A 12176-nucleotide genomic window follows, 5' to 3' on the forward strand; every position below is an offset into this window, starting at 1 on the left:
AATGAAGGCAGCCCGTTGTTAAAATCCGATCTTATCAGTTCTCGTGCTGGAATTGTACATTCAAACTCCCATAGCTGTAAGATTTCTGAATATGGTGCGGGACAGAATTGAAGGAGAAACGCATTGTCTCTTTTCCGTAATTCATCATACATCTGCGTACAGCTCCTGGGAGCATTGCCTATGGAGCTGGTTCATACCCTCACACCTAGGGCGAGGGATAGGACAGGTTCTAGATAACAGGAAGGGAGCGAAAGCTGGGCATGAAACTCTGCCCTCTCAGTTTTTACACAAATTAGCCAAGAATGTGATGCAGGAAAATAAAACAAATGCAGGACGATATCAGTTTATCTTTTCCCTTTTAACTTTGATCTCCAGCAAAGACAGAGCTGATGCGACGTGCCAAAAAAACTTTTTCACGCAGCGAGCAGTGAATGTTTAGGGTTCACTGCCAGGAAGTGTGGTAGAGGCAGGTTCGATTGAGGCGATGAAGACGGCATTGGGTGAATTTTTAAATGGAAACAATGTGCAGGATCATGGGGAAAAGGCAGCAGATTGTCACTAAGTTCAAATGCTCAGAGATCGGTTGTAGACACGATGGGCCTAATGCCCTCCTTATACACCGTAACATTTCTGCTATTCTGTGATATCAGATATCAGCGTGTGTCTGCTGTTTAGATCTTACACTGTTTTCTCTATCTTCCAGACCAGGAGTTCAGCTGCTCTGCCCATTGCCTGATATTGGACTGAATGCCTTCGATATGATGAAGGCGTCCGAGTGATGATTGTTGTCCGATGTATTTGAGGCATGAGTTCTCAATTCAGAGACAATAAGCAGATAAATATTTTTTTATTTATCGTCCAGGGCCTGATCCAAAGAAGAAACATTCATTTCAGCTGCTCTCTGCTGCCTGTTCTGAGGAATGATCAGGTGTCGGTGGACAGGGTGTGAGAAATTGCTTCTGTGTTCAATCGCTAGTCTGCACTTTCTCCTTAAGGGAGCTCTGTTGTAACGGCACTTGGCTCATATTCGGGTCAGAAATAAAGGGTTTGCATCGTCACATTAAGGACTAGAATGAGGGAGTGTATACGATTGTAGATAAAGTGAGGGGTCAGGGGAAAAGACGAGACCTTCAAGCATGCAAAGAGCATCGATGGAGATTAGATGATCTAAGGCGCTACTGATGAATTTGCGAAGTTGATTTATACTTGAAATGGAATTTGAAAATGTCTGGTAATATACTTGTGCTGGTGCACCACGTGTGTTTCCCTTGACTGCTTTGTTCTTTTGCCCCGTCAATAAGGGTCCGGTTACTCTCACTCTGGAGGTTGAATCACTTGTGCTGTTCCTCTTTACCGCTGTGAGAACTAATTGGAATTCCCAATGTGGGTCGCTTTACCGGTAATTTTCAGCTATAGTAACTCCAATCTGCTATCTTTAATCACCTCTGCCGGCACATCAACCATCCGTGTTTATATTGAGCATAAAAAGGCGGAATGATGGTAAGTCCAAACATTTTAAAAGCTGCCCATCTGTTAATTTGGACAAAGGCAATAGCATTAACATAACTGTGCGATAAATAGACCTGCCAGTTTTGTCTGCTGTGATCTCGGGATCAAACCCGTCACTCAACAAAGCTGGTGATACTGAAAAAGCAGTGGTGATTGGACAGGTTGTCTTCGGATATGGTTCCTTTCGATGTCTATCTGGCCGATCGGATTCTGCAGTTTGTTTGATTTCCCCGGCCGCTCCTGGGAACAGTTGGGTGACAGTTTGATCCGAGGTTATTGTGGTTTCCTCTGGCTGTGTGTGTCTGAGCGGCTGACAGCGCCGCTTCGCATTGTAGCTTCATGTACCCGCGATTCTACACAAACCCCAACAGACAGGAGCTCCAACTAACAGTGCAAAGGCAGTTTTTGTACAGGGGTGTGACTGATTTACATCACTGTGAGCCTGAAAGCGCAGTAATAGACGGCAGCGTCAGTCAGCTGCAGACCCGAGATGGTTAGACTGGTTAATTTGGTGGATATTTGGAGCTCTACAGAGAACCGACTTTTCGCAAATTCTGCTTTGTCTTCATTGCTATTAGTATCCTTGAACAGTACAAACTGAGGCTGTGTGTCTGGGTGTTTTCGGTACCAGTACAAAGTATAGCCGCTCCTTGCAGTATCATAGTTACAGTTTAAAGTCCCCTCTCCTCCTTCTGTCTTAACATCCGATGAGAGTGGCTGGGTGACAGAATCTCCATGAGTCACGTCTGGAAAAAAACATATTAAAACAGAAAAATTAAGACCGACAGTTGTTTGAAATCTGATTGAAGCCATGCCTGGGAAATGAGATAACAGATGAAATGTATTCCCTTCAGGATCACCTGTCAGAATTGCTGCCCACACAACCCAGATGCTGAATAGCCGCATTGTCGCTGTCCGCCCTGTCAAAGAGCTGCTCGATGTTTGAAGACACCCTTTCTAATCCCCGCCCTCAATAACCCGTTGTCGTGTCTCAGGATGTTTACACCTCACTTCCTGTGTCCCCTGTTGTGTGGCGAGATCGGCAGGTTTTGAGAGAGCGGAGAGTAACTACAATTGCCCTGACCTGGGCTGCACTCACTATCCTTGCACAGGGAATAGATCCGGGTTTACAGAGCAGGATTAGGGAAGATACCCTTCCTGAGCCGATGCTGTCCAACTGGACGTGATCGAGATGTTAATGGAACACAAAAAATGTTCCAGGCTTTCCGATGATGCAGAGTTATGTTGGAGAGTAAGCGATAATGAGGCTGCGAAGGATATGGGGTGGTCAATTGTCTTTGCAAGAAAGTGGCAAAGAGGAACATATTTCGAAGTGAAAAGGTTATTTTCCATGCCAAGAAGAATGGGGAAAATTAATTACTGCTTATTGTTTTGAAATGGTGGAATATATTACATGCTGTTATAATATGTTTTAACTCAATTTTCCGGGGCCCCCTCTCTCTATGCTTCCTCAGAGTTCCTCTCTCTCTCTCACACACACACATACATAGACACAAACACACACACACACCTTTAGCAATCTACCCTCTGCTGGGCACTGTCATGAGCACACACACACACAGACACACAGGCACACGCAAACACACACACACACACACACACCTTTAGTAATCTGCTCTCTGCTAGACGCTGCCAGAGTCACAAACACGCCTTCACATTTCTGATACCTTATTAGCGAAGACTGAGGCGCTGGAATAGTGGTGTTGTAACTGCACCAGTGATTTAACGACACAATATAATGTCCAGGATTCGAATACCACCTTGACCAATAATGCAATTTGTATGCAATAACTCGCTTGAATTATCTGCGGGAGGAAGCCGTTGTCAATTGTTACGAAAAACCGCCTGGTTCATAAATGGTCTATCCTGCAGGTGACACTTGACCCACGGCTACTTAGAAATGAGAATGGCAATTCACTCTCTCTTGATATGTCTCTGTAACCAGCAGCCAGTTTAACTATCAGCTTTTATGCACCCATCCAAAGAATTTTGAGGTACAATAACAGATAATTATGGCCATACGCTGCCGTCAGGAAGCGTCGGTGGAGAGCGAATCGCAAATGAGGTTTCATGTCAGTGACATTTCATCTGAGCTCAGTTTGAGGAGTTGCAGATTTCTGGTGAAAGGTCACAGACTGGGACCTTCACTCTGTTTCTCGTTGTATTTCCAGCATTTTCTGTTTGTGCGTCGAATTTGGTTCCCTTTCTGCTGCTTGACTCAAGAGAGGAGTGGGGAATGTCACTCGCAGGACAACCACAGGCGCATTCTTTTAGATAACGATTTGGTTACAATTTGGGACGAGAGTAAATTTGCCCACATTGTGGGCACTTCAGTTTAAGCACAGATTTTACTGTATAATTATACTAATGAAGTGAGAGACCTTGTCGTACAAGTACACAGGTCCTTGAAGGCAGCAGTTCAAGTAGACAAGGTTGTAAAGAAGGCATATGGAATGCTTTCCTTCATTGGCAGAGGTATAGAATATAAAAGTAAGGTTATATTGTTGAAATTCTATAAAACACTGGTGAGGCCACAAGTGGAGTATTGTGTACAGTTTTGGTCACCACATTACAGGAAGGACGTAATAGCTCTGGAGAGAGTGCAGTGGAGGTTCAGAAGAATGTTGCCATGGTTAGAAAAGAGTAGCTACGAGGAGAGATTGGATAGGTTGGGGTTATTTTTCTCAGATCAAAGGAGGCTGAGAGGTGACTTGATTGAGGTGTACAAATTTATGAGAGGAATAGATAGAGTGGACAGGATAAAATTGTTTCCCTTGATGGAGAATTCTAGAACCAGGGGATATTGATTCAAGATAAGTGGCAGAAGGTGTAGCGGGGTCATGGGGAAGAACTTTTTTACGCAGAGGGTAGTGGATGTCTGGAATTCGCTGCCCAAGTCGGTAGTCGAGGCAGGAACATTAAACCCTTTTAAAAAGAACATGGATCTGCACCTAAAGTGCTCTAAGCTGCAGGGCAATGGGCCGGGTGCAGGAAGATGGGATTAGAATGGGTGTCCTCGGGCTGGCATGGACAAGATGATCCGAATGGCGTCCTTCTGTGCTGTAACTTTTCTATGGTTCTAAGGGTTCTAATGCTCTTTGTGAATCATCACACAACGGCATAAAATAACCACTCGGGATCTCCCTCGGTTCCCTGGGACACAATCAGACAATGAAGCTCCGCACATAGCAAAGACTGCACTGACTAACTGCCCCCTCAGTCCGACACGATCAGCTGTGACCGTCAGTATCTCTGATGAAAGACCCTCTCTAATGGGATTCACTAGACAACCCGCGGCAGTCCTGCCTGTCTCTCCTGTTAGCTTTTCACGCTCAGAGCCGCCTGGCCCGCCTTGTGTTGTCAGAGGGATTGCTGCCGATCTTCCGGAACTGTAACCAGGAGCGAGGTTTTTGTACAGTTTTTGTACTGCGTTTTGTCTCAGTGTGGGGCTCAGCCGCACAGTAATAAACCGCGGCATCAGCGTTCCCCGTGTCTACAATGAGCAATTGGCCGCGTTTCTCCGACTTGGAAAGACTCAGTTCAAATCATCCGCTTCTCTCTTTGCCATTCGATGCTCGCTTTATAATCCACTCCAGTCCCTGACCGGATTCCTGTCTGTACCAATGCATCGTGTAAAATCCGGACACCTCGTAGCTGCAATCTATCTGCCCCCAACCCCGCTCTTGACTGTTTTCGAAGCGGGAGATTGAAACACACGGTCCGAGAGACATCGACCTGGAAAAATATTCAGGGTATGAAACACTGTATCAACGAGGTTAATAATGAAAAACTCACTCTGGGTTATTGGGTATCTGTCCTGTACCTACCTGCTCGCATCGCCAGAATGACGGATAACAACTTTAACTGTGCAACGCAACACATGTTTGCTTTGAGAATATCAATACAAAAACGGGAGACCGCTCACAACAGAAGATTATTTTTGGTGTAATTGTTAAAATATTGCTTCCTCCCCGGCGGGGAATTGAACCCCGGTCTCCCGCGTGACAGGCGGGGATACTGACCACTATACTACCGAGGAACTGATACCTCGCAATGGAAGAAGTGAACAGATTAAAATGTTGGCTAATTAAAGTCAATGATGGATAGCCAATGTCTCGGGCACGTGTTCACTTTCCCCGCTCCTCATTGGCTGGAAATTGATATTGTTCACCGGATACAAGAGGGTGGGTTGTTGGTCCGCTGCTCATTTCCCCCGCGGTTCACGTCTGAACCTAAAAGTTTCCCTGAAGACCAGCAGCTTCTTCTGGTCCGGGTGGAGGGAAGTGAGGGGAAGCACATTTCTTGATGAGAGTCACTTTCGTAAGCGTCCAACCTGACACTGGGTGCTCAAATCCAGTGGAAAACGTTCCTTACAGAATGAGTGATCTCCCGAGGGACTGTACCTCAATAAACAGTTAACACCAACAGGACAGCCCAAGGAGCCATTTCTTTGCAGAATCCGTGGCGCTTCTGGACTTGTGCCTCGCAAAGCAATTAACACACTCACCATGGTCTATGTATCCCTTCCCCTGGAGGATGGGCGGGCTCGAAGATACTCTGCCTACCAAGGAGGCCAAAACATTCAGGTGAATCTGGTTATCCTTTCGTTATAGGATGGGCGAAGCCTGTGGAAATGAACCCCCATAACAGTACCTGTGTAGGGACTGGCTGATGGGAGCCCGCAACGGGTATTGTGTGGGCGCGCTCGGTCTCGGCTCCACCATGTCTCACTGCACACCAAACATTCCAACGTCTGATGCAGCGATGTTTTCAATAGTGGGAATGTCATAACTTCTCGCAGATATGATGAATTTCGGGCCACGGTTTCTGTAGTAGTGTTTAACCTCGGCACCGCTGGTGTTTACATTGCATTGAGTTTCAATCAGTTAGGATAATCCCGATTGCAATCGATGATGCCATTTTCTGCCGGGCCTGAACGCAAGTGTCTCTGACATATAACCGCAGATTCAGGTCACACTGCCATGCTGAAATCCAATTGACACTGACAGGCACTCTGATGGCATTTCGTCTCATTTCAGGACCCAATGCAGTCATGCTTTCTGCGACCTTGCACAGAATTGTGATGTGGTGAGACAGATCCTTGTTCGAGGATCCTCACGGAGCCGGAGTCTGCTCTGCCTCAGCCCTGATCGAAGAGGGCCTCCTGTCTCTGTGGAGGCATTACGTTGTCCATTGGGGCAGAGGCTATGGCGTTTGCCTTGAAACCCAGGTTTCTGAAGGAGCGAGATCCATCTTCTGAGATGGAGCAGGAACACATCAGATGCTTTCACGGTGCCTTTCCTCTCCATTCAAATAGAGCCACAAAATAAGAACGAGCAACATTTGAATCAGAAGGGAAGGTGGGGGCGGAGGAGTTTGAGGGTTGCTGTTGTAGCAGAGGCGTGGTGGAGATTGTGCGGGCTCCACAGCATTAATTACTCTGTCTTTGTCCCCGCCCGCCACCCCTCAGAAAGGATTGTGGAAGCATTGACAGAATGCATGTCAGATCAGTGAAAGTGACTGAACTCTCTACTTCTTTTCCCAGGGACTGGCGAGTGGGACAGCGACTGCGTTTCCCTGCAGACGGGTCAATGCCAACAGCTGAGTCCGAGTGGATTCCAGGAGCGAAATGGAATTTTGAAGCACAGATTATATGACAGGTAATTCCAAGGCTGGTCAGCGGGTGAGGCCGGCTCCAGGCAAGGAACAGGGCGATTTCTCGGTTTCATCTGCCACCTAGTTGGGGAAATCAAAATTTCACCCCAGCAATTTCTCCTTTCATTCAGCGGGCCAGAGTTACTCTTCAAAGCCGCTTAGATGGGCACTCAGTCGCATCGGCTTTGGTGGCAATTCGGCAGTCGCATGCAGCACAAGACAGAGAGCAGTGAACAGGTCAGATTTCGAGGAGGCCTCCTAGCTAAAAGAATAGATACAGCATCAGTGACAGTACCCGCTCCCACTGGGAGCAGCGTTCAATTCTTGGCCCTGCACATTCCAGATAGTATTTTCCACCATTTCTAAGCTTTTATCTGTTGTATCAATTATTGTCTTCCACACATCTTACTAAGGTGATAGTAATAAATGAACTAAGTCACTAAAGCTATCAGTAATTATGCCATTCCCATTAGTGAGTCTGCCCCCTGTGATCCAATTTATGTTAGGTAAAATATTCTTTATTCATAATATATTTGAAAAAACATTACAAAGTGTTTTCAAAATAGCCATTACAAAAAGTGAATTCATGTTCCAGTTTTCCACATAGATCATGAGGTGCTTCAATGCAGTCAATGAATAATAAAAACATATCAACATGGCCTTTACAGACAGTCAGGCAGCGCAATTGTATTTAAGTTATCCACATAATGGTTGCAGCCTGAGATGCTTTAATGCAATTGTGACACATGTCGTATTCACTGCATGCAGTTCCTTCTCTGTCGCTGGGCCAAAATCCTGGAACTCCCTACCGAACAGCACTGTGGCGAAACCTGGACCACATGGACTGCAGCTGTTCAAAAAGATAGCGCACCAAAAACTTCTCACGGGACAATTATGCAGAGGCCGAAAATGCTGGCCTAGCCAGTGAAATACATATCCCATGAATGAATAACAAATAAATAGTGAACATGTCTTCCAGGAGCCTGTAGCAAACTTCACACAGAGACTCCCAGCCTATGCCCACTCGAGGGCTCCCTGACACCAATAAGGAAGTGAGAGAATTCATGCTCCACAGTGAGTTTCAAGGAGACCTGCCTGGTATATCAGAAAGCAGCACAAAACTGAGTTGTGAGATGCTGAAGGTTTTTCACGCGTGTTAGATCTCGGAATGCCTTCCTTTAAACACAGTCTTCACTCCTTTATCCATATTTGCCCCTTTGAATGCAGGTGACAATCAGTTCTGGATTTACAGTGATTTATTTCAAATCACAATATAAACCAAAGCAGAATTTCAGAAATGCAACTATATCTTTTTTTTACCTTTTGCTGTCATTTGTTTGCTGGTGTTCCCATCTATCTGCTGCCCTTGTCTTTCTAGATGTAGAGGCCATATATTCGGAAGGTTCTGTCGAAGGAACATTGGTGACTTCCTGCAGTGCATCTTGTACATGGCACACACTGCTGCTACTGTGCGTCAGTGGTGGCGGGAGTGAATGTTTGTTGTTGTGGTGCCAATTAAGCGGGCTGCTTTGTCCTGGATGGTTTCAAGCTTCTTGAGTGTTATGGAAGATGCACTCATCCAGGCAAGTGGGGAGTATTCCATCAACTCCTGATTTGTGCCTTGTAGATGGTGGATAGGCTTTGGGGAATAGGGGAGTGGGTTACTCATCGCAGGATTCCTAGCCTCTGACCTGCTCTTGTAGCCACAGTATTTATATGGCTAGTGCAGGCCAGCCCTGTGATGATTGAGCCAAGCATAGATCGCCCTCGTTTGTATTCTGTTTGCGGATGTGTCCCTCATTCTCCATTAACCTTGATTTACTGGTGATAATGAACAACCAGTGAGGATTGGACTTCAGGTATCATTCCGTTCCATGTCTGTCTGCCCGATCGGATTATGCAGTTTGTTTGATTTTCCCTGCCGCTCCTGGGAACAGTTGGGTGACAGTTCGATCCGAGGTTAATTTGGTTTCCTCTTGCTGTATGTGCCTGAGCGGCTGACAGCGCCGCTTCGCATTGTAGCTTCATATACCCCGATTCTACACAAACCCCAACAGACAGGAGCTCCAACTAACAGTGCAAAGGCAGTTTTTGTATAGGGGTGAGACTGATTTACATCTCTGTGGACCCCAGAGGGCGCAGTAATAAACGACAGCGTCAGTCAGCTGCAGAGCCGAGATGGTTAGCCTGTTGAATTTAGTGGAGACCTGGAGCTCTACAGAGAAACGACTTTTCGCAAATTTTGCTTTATCTTCATAGCTTTTAGTATCCTTGAGGAGTACAAACCGGGGTTGTGTGCCTGGGTGTTGCCGGTACCAGTATAACTTATAGTTGCCCCTTGTGGTATCATAGTTACAGTTTAAAGTCACCTTTTCTCTTTCTGTCTTAACATCTGATGAGAGTGTATGAGTGACAGAATCTCTATGAGTCGCTTCTGAAAAAAAATATATTAGAACAGAAAAGTTAAGGCGACAGCTGATTGAAATCTGATTGAAACCATGCCTGGGAAATGAGATAAAAGATGAAATGTATTCCCTTCATGATTGCCTGTTAGAATTGCTGCCCACAGAAACCAGATGCTGAGTAGCCACATTGTCGCTGTCCACCCTGTCAAAGGGCTGTTCGATATTTGAAGACACATTTTCTAATCCCGGCCCTCAATAATCTGTTGTTGTGTTTTAGGATGTTTATACCTCCCTTCCTGTGCTCCCTGTTGCGTGGCGAGACTGGCAGGCTTTGAAAGAGCGGAGAGTGACTACAATTACCCTGACCTGGGCTGCACTCACTATCCTTACAGAGGGAAGGGATCCGGATTTACAGAGCAGGATTGGGGAAGAAATCCTTCCTGAGCCGTTGCTGTCCAACTGGACGTTATGAAAATGGAGAAGGAACAGATAAAATGTTCCAGGCTTTCCGATGATGCAGAGTTATGTTGGAGAGTAAGCGATAATGAGCCTGCAAAGGATATGGATGGTAAATTGTCTTTGCAAGAAAGTGGTAAAGAGGAACATATTTCGTAAAAAAAAAGGTCATTTTCCTTACCAAGAAGAATAGAGGAAATGAATTACTGCTTATTTTTTTGAAATGGTGGAATTTATTACATGTTGTTGTGACATGTTTTAACTCAATTTTCCGGGGCTCCCTCTCCCTCTGCTTCCTCAAGAGTTCCTCTCTCTCTCTCGCACACACAAATACATACATACAACACACACACAGACACACACCACACACACACAAGACACAGACACATAGACACACACACGCACACACGCACACACACATACCTTCAGCAATCTACCCTCTGCTGGACACTGTCAAAATCACACACACACATACACACACACACACAGACACACCTTTAGCAATCAACCCTCTTCTGGACACTGTCATAATCACACACAGACACACACATACAGGCGCAGATACACATGCACACACGCACACATGCATACACACACACACACATGCACACTCACCTTTTGCAACCAACCCTCTGTTAGACACTGGCAGAATCACACACAGATGCGCAATGGCCTTTAGCGATCTACCCTCTGCTGGACATTGTCATATATACACACACACACGCACACACACGCAAACACACACACACACACACACACACACTTTTTGCAACCAACCCTCTGTTGGACACTGCCAGAAGTACATACGGATGCGCACATGCCTTTAGCATTCTGTCCTCGGATGAACACTGTCAAAATCACACACACACACACACACACACACACGTTTAGCTATCAACAGCTGGACACTGCCGGATCCTCTCTCTCGCACACACACACACACAGACACACACACACACTCATTCACACACACACACCTTAAGCAATCTACCCTCTGCTGTGCAGTGTCCTAAACACACACAAACACCTTTAGCAGTCAACCCCCTGCTGGACACTGTCATTATCACATAAACACACACACACACGCACACACAAACACAAACACATACACACAGCTTTAGCAATCTACCCTCTGCTGGACACTGTCATAATCACATAAACACACACACACACAAACACACACACACACACACACACGCACGCACACACGCACACACACCTTTAGCAATCTACCCTTTTCTGGACACTGCCGGAGTCACATACACGCCTTCACCTTTCTGATCTCTTTTCAGCGAAGGCTCAGGCGCTGGCATAGGGGTATTGTACCTGCACTGGCAATGTAACGATCCAATATATTATTCCAGGATCGAATCCCACCACGTCAAATAATGCAATTTGAATGCAATAACTTGCTTGAATTATCTGCAGGAGGAAATCGTTGTCGATTTTTATGAAAACCCATGTGGCTCATCAATGGTCTATCCTGCAGGTGACACTAGGCCAACAGCCACTTACAAATGAGAATGGATATTCACTCTCTCTCTTGGTATGTCTCTGTCACCAGCAGCGATTCTAATTATCAGCTTTTATGCTCCCATCCAAAGGATTTTGAGGTACAATAACAGATAGTTATGGCCATACTCGGCAGGTCAGGAAGGATCGGTGCGGAGCGAATCAGATATAAGGTTTCATGTCCGTGACATTTCGTCTGAGCTCAGTTTTACCAGTTGCAGACTGGGACCTTCACTCTGTCTCTGGTTGTATTTCCAGCATTTTCAGTTTGTGCGTCGAATTTGGTTATCTTTATGATGCTGGGCACAAGAGAGGACGGGAGAATGTCACCCGCAGGAGAATCACAGGCGCATTCTTTTAGATAAATATTTGGTTACAATTTGGGACGAGAGTAAATTTGCCCACTTTGTGGACATTTCAGTTTAAGCACGGATTCTACTGTATAATTATACTGATGTTCTTTAAGAATCATCACACAACGGCATAAAATAAACACTCAGGATCTCTCTCGGTTCCCTGGGACACAAACAGATAATGAAGCTCCCCACGTAGCAAAGAACGCACTGACTAACTGCCCCTCAGTGCGACACTGTCTGCTGTGACCGTCAGCATCTCTGA

The 12176-nt window shown here is 45.8% G+C and overlaps 1 non-coding gene and 1 gene segment (V, D, J or C); both read right to left on the reverse strand.

Annotated features, from left to right (window-relative positions):
• Positions 1-12176, reverse strand: part of LOC144698205 (Ig heavy chain C region-like) — a 403651-nt gene that overhangs the window by 104879 nt on the left and 286596 nt on the right.
• trnad-guc (transfer RNA aspartic acid (anticodon GUC)) lies at positions 5498-5569 on the reverse strand. Its single transcript has one exon. It is a non-coding gene; the product is annotated as a tRNA-Asp (tRNA).

This window comes from Cetorhinus maximus, chromosome 23 (assembly GCF_964194155.1).
Source record: "Cetorhinus maximus chromosome 23, sCetMax3.hap1.1, whole genome shotgun sequence".
Classification (NCBI taxonomy): domain Eukaryota; kingdom Metazoa; phylum Chordata; class Chondrichthyes; order Lamniformes; family Cetorhinidae; genus Cetorhinus; species Cetorhinus maximus.